This window comes from Clupea harengus, chromosome 3, assembly GCF_900700415.2.
Source record: "Clupea harengus chromosome 3, Ch_v2.0.2, whole genome shotgun sequence".
Taxonomy (NCBI): domain Eukaryota; kingdom Metazoa; phylum Chordata; class Actinopteri; order Clupeiformes; family Clupeidae; genus Clupea; species Clupea harengus.
The window spans coordinates 4,526,241-4,541,797 of NC_045154.1; the positions used below are offsets into that span (position 1 = coordinate 4,526,241).

A 15,557-nucleotide genomic window follows, 5' to 3' on the forward strand; every position below is an offset into this window, starting at 1 on the left:
ATTCTCTAACACTCGGTGAAAGATGTTTTATAGCACAATACATAGCTGCTAAAGATTATGGGTATGATATATATGTGCTTGCTAAAGATTATGGATATGATATATATATGCTTGCTAAATATTATGGATATGACAGATATGTGCTTGCAAAAAAGGGTCAATAGAATGAGAAGCTCCTCTTACATTTCAAAAAGACAAGCCCTTCTAAATCTTCAGCATCAATCAAGTTGCAATGAAGTTGTTGAGCCACAGTCTAGGATTTTTGTTTCACTGTAACTGTGCTTTTTATGCTTCATGAAGTAAATATTTTTCCTATTTCTTAAAAAGCTTTTTGTTTATTTATTTGTGTTTTGGGGTCTGGGGTCTGGGCATGATTTTTGTACACAAGGCACACAACATATGGAGAGATATCCCTATATGATGTAAGATATGCTTTAGTAACTGTCACTAGGGTTAGGGTTGTTTTTTTGCAGGATGAGCAGTCAGTTTGCTGGATAGCTTATGGTTGCTCTGGAGCCTGGTAGCCTAAAAGAGCATACTTTGTTGATAAGGGCAAGGGTGCAGTTATTTATTTAAAAAAAAAGCATAAAAATCTTATGATCACATTAGTGTCATCTAAGTGATATATGCTCTCTGTGTCTATTCATTTCTCACGATTTGCTCCTTGATGAACCGTGTTTACACCATCCACACTCCTTAAATTGTAGTTGCAGTGGACAAAAGATTTAAGAGATTTGAAAGACAAAGACAATCTATTCAAAGGAGAAGAGATTATATAGCTGACCACAGACATCCTCACATGTTAGTCCACTGGAACAGAACATCTATTGGTGTGTACACGAATAATTTGCAAAGATCAGCAGAAATTCTTGACTTATGTGCATAGTGTGGGTATCTCCATCTCTTGGACTGTCTGTGGCTCCTGGTAGGGACTCTGAAACAGCTTTTTGTCAGGAGAACTGAGTTACACAAAGTGCATCAGGACTCGAATAATGCTTCTACTTCTTTTCCTTTTTAGTTGTGGTCACTTGAATGCGTCACTCATTATACATATGACTATGGTTATTTGCTGACCAAAATTCAGTGCAACGTGATAGAATTCGCTCTCAACACTGTTCACTGCATTTGGAGCGGCACAGCCAGCAATGCCAAAGGCCAGTGCCACATGTCCACATTCATCACTGAACTGCCTTCGCTGGTTTCCTCTTATGGAATTTCCATTATCCCAGCTTTAATAGTGTGCTTGTAGAGAGCGCATCACCATGAAGACTTAATTCCATTTTGTACTTTCTCCATCCGCAAAATCTTAGCATGGCAGAGCTGCAGAGAAGCAGACACTTGGGTGTGGGATAGCTGGACTGGTTTGATCAGCTATGTCCAGGTGGGACTTAGTGGTAAACTGCTGTGCTCTGATGGTTTGTCTGCCTGTTCACTCTTAACGATTCTTGGTGGGGCGTCAGCACAGCTGACAGTCGGCTGACAGTTCCACTCACGAGGCCTTCCACCTGTCAGTCAAAAGTAAATCACACTTCTTGCAACAGTAGCAGGTCCTTTGTCAGTTATAGCAATGGTAGGCATTAACCGATGGCTTGTTTTTAACGAGCTAGCAATTCTTTAAAACCCTCCCCATTCCAAATGAGTCATCATCTGTCTAAATGCCCTCTTTGGTTTTTAACTCTAATGTTGCTATTAGTATTGTTATATTATAACAGTACAGTTCATATTGTATCGTAATGGCTTGACCGCAATCCTTGACATGTTTGAGAAATTCAAGATGCAACAGGTGTTAATGGTCCAACACGTGGCCAACAGAAGGTCAAAAAACTCACAACCAATTGAACATAGTGTTGCCTTGGCAGTTGTCATTTTGCTACTCTGCACATTGATCCATTCAGTGCTCAACAAATTAACTGGTAGTTAAAAACCATTTATTTTGTAGATAGGAAAGATTTTGTTATTTGAAGTTGAATTTGAAATTAATTCCTTTCGCCAAAACATGAGAGACATTTACAACCAAGGAGCCACAGGTTTTTCTTCCTTAGCTGGGTTAAAAATACTTTTTATGAAGTAATGCGAGTTTCCTGAAAGAAAACAGTGAATAACTAGGAGCAAGGAGTATAATGATGTAATGTTATTGTATTGAAAGGCCCCCTTAAAACAGTATTATAACATATTACATCTTGAAAGTTGGAGTATGTTCCTTTTTGCCTATATAAAACTGAAGAATAGAAAACAACATGGAAATAGCCTTTACTGCGGTGGAAAAAGGTTGTGGTTATGCCTCCCAGGAAGAGTCTTCTTGGCAATCTGAAGAAGGCTACCACAGGAGCCTGTCACCCCCCCCCCCCCTCTGTAAATGAACTCCTGTCACGGGTCTTCTCAGTCTACGAGAGAAGAGGCTCTGTATGTTTGGTGGCAGCTCTGAGAGGTGGCCCACCCATTTGTCCATCTGGAACAGGCTCCTGTTCAGGCATCAAGACCCGCATGTGCAGAAAGGGGAGGGCAGATCCCTCCACCGGCTCATGGCCTGTGGTTAGAGGCATGAGCGATGGAGGCGGTTACTTAATGCACTCGAGGAAGCTGATTGGTTGGCAAGCCTTTTTTTATGGTGGGAGGGTGTTTCGGCGGCTTGCGGTTCACTGCATAGCTTCTAATCAAACTGTCATCATTTTGGACTTAAGGCATGGCCCAACCCAGAGTGTGCTGGTGGTATGGAAAAGGGGGAGAAGCCCCCGAAGCAGTGAAATTTTGATTTCATTTTTCCTCTCCTTCCCTGAATAAACTCACTGCAACACACTGTTTGCAGTGTAGCTCCATCCACTATACGCTTGTACTCAACAATATTGAAGGTTTACTGCATCAGTATGTCTTGAATCTTTGGAGTATGTTCATAAAATGTAATTCCTCTTTAAGAACGCATGGAACAAATGCTTCACAGGCAAAAACACAGACATAGTTTTGAACTGTTGTGTACTGACCTTGTAAAACTCTTAATCAGAATCCAGATGCAAATTATGGTAGATTATTGAATAGAGACTTTAATGAAAGGACTGCACAATGAGTCAGGAAGAATATACATCAAATGTTAATCAGATGATAAAAATCTTCAGAAACTGCCAGAATCTGAACATTCCACACCAAATCCTATTAAAGACGTGATGAAGCATCACAGTTGAGATACATACACAGCCGTGGGAATGTCCTCTATCAACCCCACTCTTACTCGTGCATACTCGTAAATATGTCCACATTTTGATTTGATTTAATCGACAGCTGTGTACGTGTGGATGCATTTCAGCCCACAGTGGCCTTCGTCCTCAGATAGTGGTGACTGTTCTGCCGTGTGTGCCGAAGATGACCACTGCAGGATGAAAAACATCATTCAAGCATTTGCCTATGAAGTGTCCAAAGTAGTTTGTTTAGGGCTGACCACATCTGTAATTTCAACCCCAACACAGGGCTACAGTGCCTATGAGGTCATTATTATACAGAAACCTTTTTGTGAAACTGAGCATACTTTATTAAAGCCATAAGCATGAGGTGGCAAGAATGAACAGATGGTATCTCTCTTCGATTCTGCAACCGGCAATTTACTTACTTTCATGTCATGAGCGATTCAGTCAGAGTTTCAAGAGATGTGCAAGGATGATATTTGACCGAACAGTATCAAGAATGATTTTGTCTCCACATTTTTGTAACATGCCTCTTTGTCTTTTTCATCATTCGTTCGGTAGGACATTCAGACATAAAATTGTGCCTTTTAGGTTTTAAGGCAGATTTACTTTCATAATAGAAGAGACAGAAATTGATATTCTTAAGCCCCACATTTTCCCTCTGGACCCTTGAGAACGTGTAACTGCATTTTTTTTCACCATAACAGTTTGAAATAGTTGAGATGATAGAATGGTTTGAGTGGTAATATCCAGATTATTTGCTTGCCGAACGGCCACTATATCTCACTGTTATTTAAACACTGGCAGGCTACAAGGTACATCCTGTTAACTCCTCTAAGTGCTGGGACCGTCTCAGGATGAATACATGCCTTCCTTTAGTTGATATATCACTCCTAAATATATATATATATTTAAATCACAAAAATGTTCTTCCACTGATTTCTCAAATGTTTCTTTTGTATCACAAGATGAAGAGACTGCAAAAAGGAAGAAGAACACATTGAGAGATAAGAGAGCATGAGATAAACAGGGTGAAACAGAGTGAGAGATGGAGTGAGAGATAGAGAGATAGAGCTTAGAGAGATGGAGTGAGAGATAGAGAGATAGAGCTTAGAGAGATGGAGTGAGAGTTAGAGCTAAAAAACGTGGAGTGAGAGATAGAGCTTAGAGAGATGGAGTGAGAGATAGAGCTTAGAGAGATGGAGTGAGAGATAGAGCTTAGAGAGATGGAGTGAGAGTTAGAGCAAAAAAACGTGGAGTGAGAGATAGAGCTTAGAGAGATGGAGTGAGAGATAGAGCTTAAAGAAATGGAGTGAGAGATCGAGCTTAGAGAGATGGAGTGAGAGATAGAGTTTGGAGCAACGGAGTGAGAGATATAGCTTAGAGAAATGGAGTGAGAGATAGAGTTAAGAGAGATGGAGTGAGGTAGTATGTGAGGTAGAGGCAGTGAGAGAGTGACACAGCTGCCTCTCCAGGCTCCTCTGGGCCAGACAGCAGATTGTAGATGATATGATATGACAAACAGTAGTGGTAGTTGAGCCCTGGTGGTATTTGTTCTGGATGGCACTCCTGGGCAGTAATGAGAACCATGTGTCTGGTTGCCTGAGGAGTATTAGAGATCGTCCATGTGACCCACCTGTCGGGCTTTCAGCACCCATAATGCTAACCTCATGTCCCTACCTCTTGGAAAGCCTTCAGCTCTCAGACCCAGCCAGCCTTTGCATGTTTAACAGGAGCACACACTGGGAGAGGGGACTGGAGGGCAAAAGAATGTCAAACCTCAGAAAAGGTGAATGACTTCCCCCCATTCTCCCCCACTATTGGCTTATCACCACAACAATACCATATTACACTCTAGGATGTTCTAACTGGCCAAATAGTCACATATGTAACTGACCCAGACAGTGGTGAAGGGATGATAGGATTTCTTGTAGAATAGTGGTTCTGGCTGAAATCATATTTCCTTACCTAGACATGGCCACAAAGCTGATCTGTCGTGTTGTTCCTTTTAATGATACTAAATCAGTCAGTACCAGTACCATACCATATTTTCACCATTGTTTGCTTGAAGCATGATATTTGGCTATTCATTACTGATCTATTTCACTGTTTTCTGAATGGTCAGAATGCCATGGTGGAACCATCCCACTGATTCTATCTATGTACCATCGTAATCTTGGTAATGAGTGACACGGAAGAGAAGATGCTCTCGTGAGTCTATGCATGTCTGCGGTGTTGTGTTTGTGCCTCCGCACGGTGTGGACACAGCTGGACACAGCATTGAATAGAGGCTCGTAGTAGTTGTCTCTCCCACACCTCCAGCAAGAGACTTTGTTCTTCCACACAAGATCTGCTTCAGATGTGCAGGCTGCTCTTCTGTGCAGGCTGCTCTTCACCAACCCCCTTCTCACACCAGAGCCACGGCCTCCCCACTCCCTGCGCCATGCTGAGTTGTCTGTACCTGCCACTTATGTCTTCATCCTGTCTGTGAACTAGGTGAACAAGTTTTTCCTGGGATGGTGCTTCATTTGCCATGAACAGTCTGCCTACCAACCTGTCAGCTGTCCACTCTCATATACTGTAATATAATATATTTACCACTTGAAGCACATATTTTCTCAGTATTTTGACACAATGTGTCAGATTCTCCCATGAGCCTATTTCTGCAAATGCCAGAAAGTCATTTAGAAAAATCGGTTGTGTTCCCCGCATCTAATGGGCATCCATATATTCATGTTTACAGAAAGGGTGCATGGATGTATTTTTCAGACTATTTTCTGTAATGCATACACTGTTAAAAGGCACCATTCCCAAGTAAATCAAAACTTACATAGAAAGTTATGTACTATGCCAGTACAAGTCAATTATTTAGTAAAATATTTGATGGTCTCTGCTTTAAATATGTAATGAAATACTGGAATGTGTCTTTACATTCCTTGTTCAGTGGGCTTTTAAGGAAGTGTTCAATGCTTCTCGCGTTTAAAATTTTCAATTACAATTTTCAATCACTGTTTGCTAATTTATCGATTAGGAAACATTTATCATCTTATTTACTTGCCCCGGTGGATGCTATGAGTTCATTTTGGCTGATCTCTTTCTGCACTTCATATGGATGCTGTTTTGTGATGTTAGTTGAAACTGCAGAATGTAGTTGAAAGTTGAGCTTTCTTTTATACTTATAATATCTCTGTGTTAGATCAAGGCACACAACCCACTATAGTACACAACTGTGTTTTCAGTGCAAAGTCCCCAGTTTCATTCACACAGGTTCTCAGCTCTTCCCATGCTGTAGGCCACAGTCAGGTCAGTGTGTGGGGAAAATAGAGTCATAAGTGCATCACCTAAAAAGGAAATCAGACAAATGGAATTGGTCGTGTAAGCATTCCGGTGTTTTACTTTGACCAGTTATACTGTGAGCTGTGTCTCTCTTCAGCCATTTGGTCAACCCGCCTAAATCTTAAGTCTCATCATGGGGATCTGCAACTGGTATAAGAAGAGTATAAAATCAGATTATTCTTTCATAGCCTTATTTATATTTTTGCACTTGCATGGGGTCAATGCCTTCACACCTACATGACCTTGAAAGGCCAGTGCTGGTGATCCCCTTATGATTTTATAGTGCAGGGAACACAGAGAGGTCAGTCAGGAGAACAAAAAAAAACGTTTAGAAGTTGAGATAGAAGTCTGAGAGAACAGTATGAGTAAACTCTGTGGCAGGAAGTACAACTGTGGTGTTACTCACTGAGCTGAAGTCATGAACAAAGAATAGGATGCTCAGAAAGTCACAGCTCATACATTTGCAGCATGACTATGACTGACATACTGGTCACGTGTACATCTCAGAAAGCCTGTCTCTAAACTCAAACAAATCTGCCACTCTGTAAAGCTTGCTCTTCTGTTACCTCCATTCGAGCTGCATGACCCATTAGACAGCTGTTCCAAGAACAGGACTGCAGGGTCAAGTACCATAGCCCCACCACAGAGCCACCTGTTCCACTGCAATAATGTACATGTCATGTCAACTCCCTCTCCCCCTTTTTCTTCCACACACAGAATGTGTATGTGTCATACCTTTTCAGTGCTCTACTACTGGCTTTTAACATGATATCCAAATGACCCATGCTGAATAGTCTCCAAAATGCACATTACGATTCTTACTCGTCAGGCGTTTACACGTCAGATTGAGGAAGCTCTCAGGTTGATTTGTGAACTGGCATTGAGCCACGTCACGTTCAGAGATCAGTAGAAAGGAGACTTTTACCCAAGACGTGCTTTCTCATGCGGTGTGGTGACAGTGGCCTCAGTTTCTCATGCATGCAGTGACGTGTCTGTGCATTCCAAGCCTCTCTCACAAACCAAAGAAAGACAGCAAAGGACAAGGGAAAGCAATCTCTATTCATGCTACTCTCATGCTGAAGGCATGTTTCTGGATTGGAACAGCCTGTTCATGTTTGATGTATTCAGTAATTCTGTGGAGCTTATGAATTGCCCTTAAGTGATTACCAAATGTTATTACCTCTTGGTTTGGGTGAGGCTGCTTGTGAGTAGCTTGTAGCCACATGCCCCAAACTCTTTGTTTTCCATTCAGACAACACTACATCAAGGTACCATACACATATACCAGTCTTCCTACTGTTGGCCTTTATTGCAATACAGCCTAGATCTTTATCCAGAAAGTCATTAAATCCTTGTGCATGGTAACTGGCAATCTGAATCAAACATGCAGTAGCTGCAGAAGCTATGGTTACTTTTCCATTTATTAATGAATGCATCACATGCTAAGGAGGATCACATCGTAATCTTTTGCAGCTTGCTTTGAGACATCCTTATGAAGTTCACCACTTGTATTCTTAGAGTCAGCAATCCACTTTGTGGATGTGGCAAAAATTCTTTCTTTTTATGAATGCGACCTTTGAGTTTTTGGGGTTGCTCCACACTGGGATGTCATTGAGGCCCTGCCCTCATAGTAATGCCCTCTCTTTGACCTTGTGCAGCTAGTAAACAGGTACCATTTCATGGCTGTCATAGGAAGCCTGAAATGACTTAATATCCTCCTGTTCTGGGTTTTGGATGAGTTTCTGTGTGTGTGTGTGCGCATGTTTTAGCTGTGTCGTGAGAGTCTACAGAATGCTCTAACAGCTGTGCAGTGCTCTGATTGGGTGGCTGCCATCACTAAATAACCCAATGATATGCTGAATTTGTCACCCCTGAGAGAATACTGGTCTTTGTCTTTGCAGGAGTGCTTTGTTATTCAACTCTGGGCACCTGGGCAGGAAAGCATTATTTAGTTCAGTGATGTAGGGTAGCAGTCAGGAGCTGACCTTTCACCTTGTGATGTGAATAGGGACTTACACTGAATGCCAAAATGCATTGGTATCAATTTAGTTTGAGCTAAATGTATTTTTGTCCGAAGGAATTGAGAGTAAGATAAAGTACACATGCAGGTCCACCAAGAGACTGGATCAGTAGGTGCTTTCAGACAAAAGTGCAATTCATGACTTGAATTCTAGGAATCACAGTAGGAGTGTAGAAGTCACAGTCACTGTGGTCCTCCAGAAGGACAATGAAAAGGGTCGCTCATGATGGTCTGTTGAGTACAACCTCAGGCAGGTCATCTAGGTTCAAACATGGCATTTATAGTGATTTCACTAAGCATAAAGAGGTAAGTCTTGACTTGTGGTCCGTGGAACTCTGACCAAGCAATTTTTCCCCTTGTTCACTCTTGATGGATTTATGCGTGTGGTCTGTTAAAACTTTCAGAACTTTTCAAAGACAGTGAGTGTGTACTCTCAGCTCTCTCCATTGGCGTTGTATGAACCTGGTTCTAACAGAAGACAAAGATTTACCGCTTAGCGTAGAGCATAGTTTGTCTCTCTCCCTGGAGGTAATATTTCTGTAATATTTCCTTTCTGTAATATTTCCTTAAACACAGCACCTGGGTTATGTATCTACTAGGTGTCATCTTAGGCAGATGGAAGACTCATTATCCTCTTGGAATACGTATTGTCATTCCTGACGATGACACTCTTTATTCCATTGACCTATAATTACAGGCAAATGATTACCCGGTTAATACTTGCATTTGCTGAGAAGCCATTATTTTTAAGGCTTGTAAAGTTATTTAACTTTAAAAAAAAAAAAAAAAACTTTTCTCACCAGTTCCTAAATCTTGATGAAACCTTGTACAACAGAACAACAGTACATGTTGCATGTTTGTTGCATTGCATTATAAACTGAAGGTTTACTCTTTCTTTTTTCAGGTCACATTCATGTGTGCGAAACTATCCAACCTGTGAGACATTAATGCAGGGACAAAGATAAAGCTATGTGAGTAGACATGACATTTTTCTCAACATTTTCACATAGAAACATTTGTCATATGTGGCAAATGTTTTCAAATGTACCAATTGTATATTGTATATGTCGAGTTTAAAGTAAATTCAACTTGTCAAGTACATTTCCTGTGTGGTCAATGCCATATTTGGACTATTGCCTTGATTTAATCAGATGCAGTGAACGTGAAAGAGTATGGCTCAGAGCTTTCAAATGAGGGGGGCCTCATGTCACCACACAAGGGGACACAGTCATATGGATTGAAAGGATTTATATCATATCAAGATACTCATATTCCACTGACCAACCTGACACTGATTCAGAATTAGTGGGCAAATCTTGTCACCCATGTCAAAACACTTGCGTATTAGCGTGTGATGGTCTGTGTCTGTCTATGAGACGGTGTCAAATGTTAACTGCGTTAGAGCTCGCTGACATCTGATCTTCATTAACTTGGAAACACATTGCAATCATTTATGTGGCACTGAACTTTACAAAAGTGGAAACTTAATGGCAATGGTGGCATGGCTGGTAAGAGAGCAGGCTGTATGTGTTTAGTAAGATCAGATGGTCAAGGCCATTGCTCTTATCTCTTAGAAACACTTGATCTCTGGAATCATCCATGGTTTTCACATGTTCTAACTCTAAAAATGACCATACATGTACTATAGAGAAGTTGGACACCATACACAGTGTCCCTTGAAGCTCTCTCTTTTGTATGAGGTACAGACTCTTTAGTGACTCTGACCATAAAGAATTCTAGAACAGGGAGGAGGCATCTTATTTCCATGTAATGTACTGTTGGATGTGGTAGTAGAAGATGTACATTTGTAAGTCATTCATTCCACCAAAGAAGCTTTGCATGTGTCTTTTTTAGAGTTAGGCATATTTCTGTTTCCCCCATAATTGTCAGAAATAGATGCTTCATATCTCATGCTAGTCATCTGTACAATCTACATCTACTGGCCCAGAAGGTTGAGGCTGTAAGGCAGGGAGCAGACATCTTCATCTCAGGTCTCAGTATTGCTTCATGGCAAAAGAGCTTCTAATGTCTATGTTGGGAGATGGAGACAAGCATACTGTCATACACCACTAAAACAGTCTGTACTCACTACCTGTGAGAAAGGGGTTGCTCACTTAGAGCTTCAGTGCACTGGTCCGATTTAAACTGACCTAAATGTGGAGCGGGCCTCCCCTGTCCCAAGTCTCACTCGTCAGTTTGGGTATAAGTCTCCCCTCCCCATACATATCTACACACTTGTCATCAGAGCCATGTTTGTTTGGGAAATGATTGTGAATAAATTCACAAATGCAAATCTCCAAGGCATCCTTGTCGTATCATAGCACCTAGACCGCCTCATACGCGAGTGAAAAGGATATCGGCCCCAGAGACGTTTGGTTCCATAAGCAGATGGCTGGGCTCTCGTATGTCACATGCTGTGGTGGTTGAACATAGCATCTAGTTCAGTGGTATTCAAACATTGCTTGGCAAAGACCCCCATACAACTGATGGAGTGCTTTTCCCCAGCCCCACCCCCCACCGCAACACACAGACACACACACAGACACAGACACACACACACACACACACACACACACACACACACACACACACACACACACACAAACACACACGCACACACACACACACACACACACACACACACAAACACACATGCACACACACACACACACACACGCACACACAGACACACACACACACACACACACACAGACTTTTCTACCACTGTATATTTTTAATAGTACATTTCTCTTACAATTGTAGGTGTTAAGTAATTTATATGTGTATGTACGTATAAATCATTTTGATATACTTTGACATTTCTGTTTAGTCTGATGAAAACATGTCAGATTGCTTACAAACCCCTCCCAGGTGAATGACGGCAGGCATGTTGTGGGTAGAAGGTAGAATAACCGGGGTAGGATCTATGTATTGTATTTATCCATGTATACTATACTGATAAGGAATCAACAGTGTTAGTTGTACCTGTGAAATGATGTTCAGTAGAAACAGGGCTTAGTGTGTTGTTCAAAGGTGTGTTACGCTTTTGAGTGGGAGAGGATTGTATGCTCTATACAGGCTAGATGTACAGTGGCAGAGCGGTGTGTGTTACTGTTTAACCAGATCCACCCTATGCATCCCTCCCTCTTTTAATTTGTCTTCGTCCTTGAAATGTGGCCTGCTCTACATATGATCCCCTGGCTTCGCCTCTTTAGTGTGGTGAAGAGGAGAGCGAGCATCTCGGTGGCTTACTCACTCTTTCCCCCAGCGCCGTCCAAACCGCACCTTCAGCTACTTCCTTGAGATGATCAGTTGTCTCAATTCTATTACCACTGTGGGTTGGAGGGGATTCTCTGGCACTGATGTAAAAGCAAGAGAAAGAGAGAGAGAGAGAGAAATGTTCAAATGCTATAGAAAAGGGCAATAAAGGGCTAGGATTATGAAAAATATAGTATTGAGGGAATTAAATAGGAAGGCTCAGTTTTCCCCTTATCCAAGTGCTGAGTCAAAATAGAGTTTTCAGCCCAGTTCCACAGAGCCATATCATTATCCTCCGAATGGTGCTCTGGCAGTCTGGACACCTCAAAATGCTCTATGGCTGAGGCCTCGCCATCGTGTTGTCTGATCCCCCGTTTGCTCAGAATGTTGGGTTATCCACTTCCTGTGTGTGAGTCAGTGTCTGAATCTGTTTCATACCCTAATGTTGTATTTATGGAGAAAGCTGTTTCTGCTCGTCCGTGATAATCTGAGTCCCGGCCAAGTGCTGGCTGGTTTGGCGCTGACGCTCTGTGGTTGCAGCTGGGTCTCTTCCCCGAGCAGGGAGCCGTCTCCTCGGAAGAAGACACACTGCTCAGGACGAGCCAGTCGTGCAATCCAGGGATCTGGGGGGAGTGCGCTGGGATCCCACAAGAGTGCTTCTTTCGACTGTTGCAAAGACACGCAAGCAGGTGTGTGCCTGTTGGTGCGAGTGTCTGTGTGTTGTTTTTGACAGTCACTGAGTTCAGTGTCTGTGTTGGAGCTGAACCGCTATTGTCTTTGTCAGAGTGATGTTTGCCTGTACGTGTGTGTAGTCTGTGTGTGTGTGTGTGTGTGTGTGTGTGTGTGTGTGTGTGTGTGTGTGAGTGTGTGTGTGTGTGTGTGTGTGTGTGTGTGTGTGCGTGTCCTGTAGCTTGTTGGAATAACTGTGATGCTGAAAAACATCACTAAAATCAAGTATGAACATATTTTGTATACATGTAATGTGTATAGCCCATGGCCTAACCATGCCTATGCTTACTTGCTAAAAAAAGAACACCGTCACACCGCCCATGCTCTTTCCTCATGCAGTCGTCTTTTAGTCTTTTCATGTTCCATATCCCTGTTTTAGAATGCTTGACTGCTGACCTTAATGAATTCCCGTAGATTTTTGCTGCCCCTGTTCTTTGCCATCTAATCATTTAAGTAGAACTGAGCCTAATTGAGGTCTGTTCCATGATTAGAGTTTTGTCAGCTTGTTACGAACCAGCTTGAGTGTAATCCAATAAAAGGCCTTTGTGGCCCTTGCTAAGGACGGGCTTGGATCCAACAGCAAGTCATTGGGAATGATCTCAGTACCTTTGGGAATGATCTCAGGACCTTTCTAATTTATTTTTTTCCTGGGAATACAAATTGCCCAAGGGATTGTATTAATGGAACCTGGAGGATTGTATGCCATACTTGTATTCTTTACATCAAAGTATTTGCATGATTACACTTGGTTCCATTGTTTCAATGTTGTAACTGACTGTCTCAGTTGGGCACAGTTTGTTGTCCAATAGTGTGGTTTGTCTTTAACCACTCCTGATCTCAGCTGATCTGATGTACTGAAGCACCGTGATGCTTGATATGGACAAATCTGAAGATGCTGACAATCTTCTTTTGTTCCTTGGCCAAGTGTTTACAACAAGTTAACTGGATCTTCCCACTGCTAATCCACATCCTCCCCTATGTGTCAACTTTGATTAGGCAAGATGTGTTCAGTGTTTAAGCAAGCTTGTGAGCTAGTGGGAGGGAAAGAAATAGAGAGTCAGACCGAGAGTGATAGAGAATGGAGAGAAGGAGAAAGGGAGTGGCATGGGCTGGAACTTCTTGGCTGTTTTACAGGTAAATATCTCATTGTCTTTTTAATCTCTAGAATTAAGGTGGTTTTCAATGCAAAATTTCTGTGGTTCTTCTATTGTTTGTCAACTGCCTTTGTCCATAGACAAGTAAAGACACAAAGTCAAATGGTTCATACACGTTAAAGGATTCGACTTATTGTCACAGTGATGTGACTGTGCAAAGTTGTTCTATGACACCAGAAGCAATGCCAGTGTTACCAACCAGTGAGATGAGAGAAAATTATTTAAATGAGTTTGGTGAGCCGAGTCTAGTGAGGGAAGCATTGCCATAACATCTTTTCCTCTTTCTTCCTCGGGATCATTCTGTCTTTCCTCCCAGTTCAGTAGTGGTCATGGTGCTGTCTGCTAACTTTAGAACAGCTAAGATTAGTGTTAAAGGAAAAACGGCTCAACTTATCCAAAGTCTTTAAACTATACCCACAGTACTCAACCTTAACTCTGACCACCGTAACATGTTCTGTTGAGCTTCTGTTTAGCTTGAGTATTGAATTTTTATGGTAATGACTAGGATGTTCATAAGCAGACAACCTGATTTTAAACTAGAAGGTGGCCATAACCTTTTAGTCATCGGACTGTCCGGCCATTCACACATAGGTGCAATATGCATTACCAATGAGCAGTGCTTTGCCATTTAGGACTGTTTATTTATACAAAAAAATGTGTGGCGTAACTAGTTCATGCAACCACTAATAAGTTTCTTTGTGATATCTACTCCCTCTCTCTCTCTTCTCTCCGTATGTGTAGTGACTTGCCAAGCTGAAAAAAGGGGGTTTGTTGGGGGCTAGTCATTATATTTGTTCAATTTTTGAAAACAACAGCGAGGTCTGGTAGGGAGTCCACTAATGCATCTGTGTCCATTGAGTTAAAGGTGGCTCTCTCAATGTCTAAATGGACAACACAGGATCATCTTAAAAGGGTAAGCACAGTTGCCCTAGTAACTCCAGCCACCACCTGTGGTGGAATAGTGGATTTTTCTGCCAGACTGAGTTGTTGCTGGGGTTTTTGTGTATGCGATGGAGCTACAGCAACAAGATGGGATGACATAGTCCTTATCCTTCATGCACTCAGAAGAATCCTCAGCTTCTTTAGTTTAGATAGAATAGGTGAGAAAGAAACAAACAATAGAGTGTCTTGGAGAACGTGCCTGTTATAGTGCTTATGAACTTAGACAAGTATGATCAGGTCATGGCTTAGACAGGAGGTCAATGATCTCTGTAACATTTCATGTGCATGAGGGTTTGTACAATTAAAAAGGGGGTTTATACAGGTTTTCATTTCCGATGTGTTTTCTTTCCATGTATATTTAGTGGTATGGAATTCAAAAAGATGTGGAAAGAAAGGTACTGAATTCCACTTCTGATTAACAATGGTGTGTGAAGTTAGGACATTTAGGGCCTTTACATTGAACAGAATGGTCTGGCCCACTGCTGACAATGAGTACTTTGTGCTAGTGGGATCGACCTGTAACCTTAAGCATACCTCTTTCAAAGGGGTGTGTGTGTGTGTGTGTGTGTCAAGGCAGGGCTACGGTGAAAAGGCCAACTGTGTAAAGAAGAACAATGATTTCTCTCACACTTTTCTTTTCAGAAATGTTTGCTCCGAGGTGTTAAAATACACCGTGTGTGTGCTGTCCATTCATGCATGTGCGTCCATATGTTTGGGTTAGCATGTGAGGGAGTGTGTGTGTGTGTGTGTGTTTTAGTGAAGGGGTGTATGTGTCAAGACAAGACTCCTGTGATATAACAGCATGTGTGTATTTCATGTTGCTTGGCTGTAGTATGGTGCGCTCCTGTTGGCGCTCATCTGGAACTGAACAAACAGACACTGAGTTGTAATTGCAGATTTGACAGCAGGAGCTGCTGTGACATGCAGATGTGCCGGAGGGTAGAA

General features: G+C 41.9%; 1 protein-coding gene across 5 annotated transcripts in view; it reads left to right on the forward strand.

The window, feature by feature from the left end:
- Window positions 1–15,557, forward strand: part of LOC105911293 (transcription factor Sox-6-like) — a 68,407-nt gene that overhangs the window by 2,701 nt on the left and 50,149 nt on the right. For 4 of the 5 annotated variants that reach the window (XM_031564295.2, XM_012840085.2, XM_012840086.2 and 1 more), the window contains exon 2: window positions 9,434–9,500. The exons of the other annotated variant lie outside the window; for it this stretch is intronic. The gene's annotated coding sequence lies outside the window, so the exon portion shown is untranslated. The remainder of the gene's footprint in view (window positions 1–9,433; window positions 9,501–15,557) is intronic. 5 annotated transcript variants of the gene reach the window in all.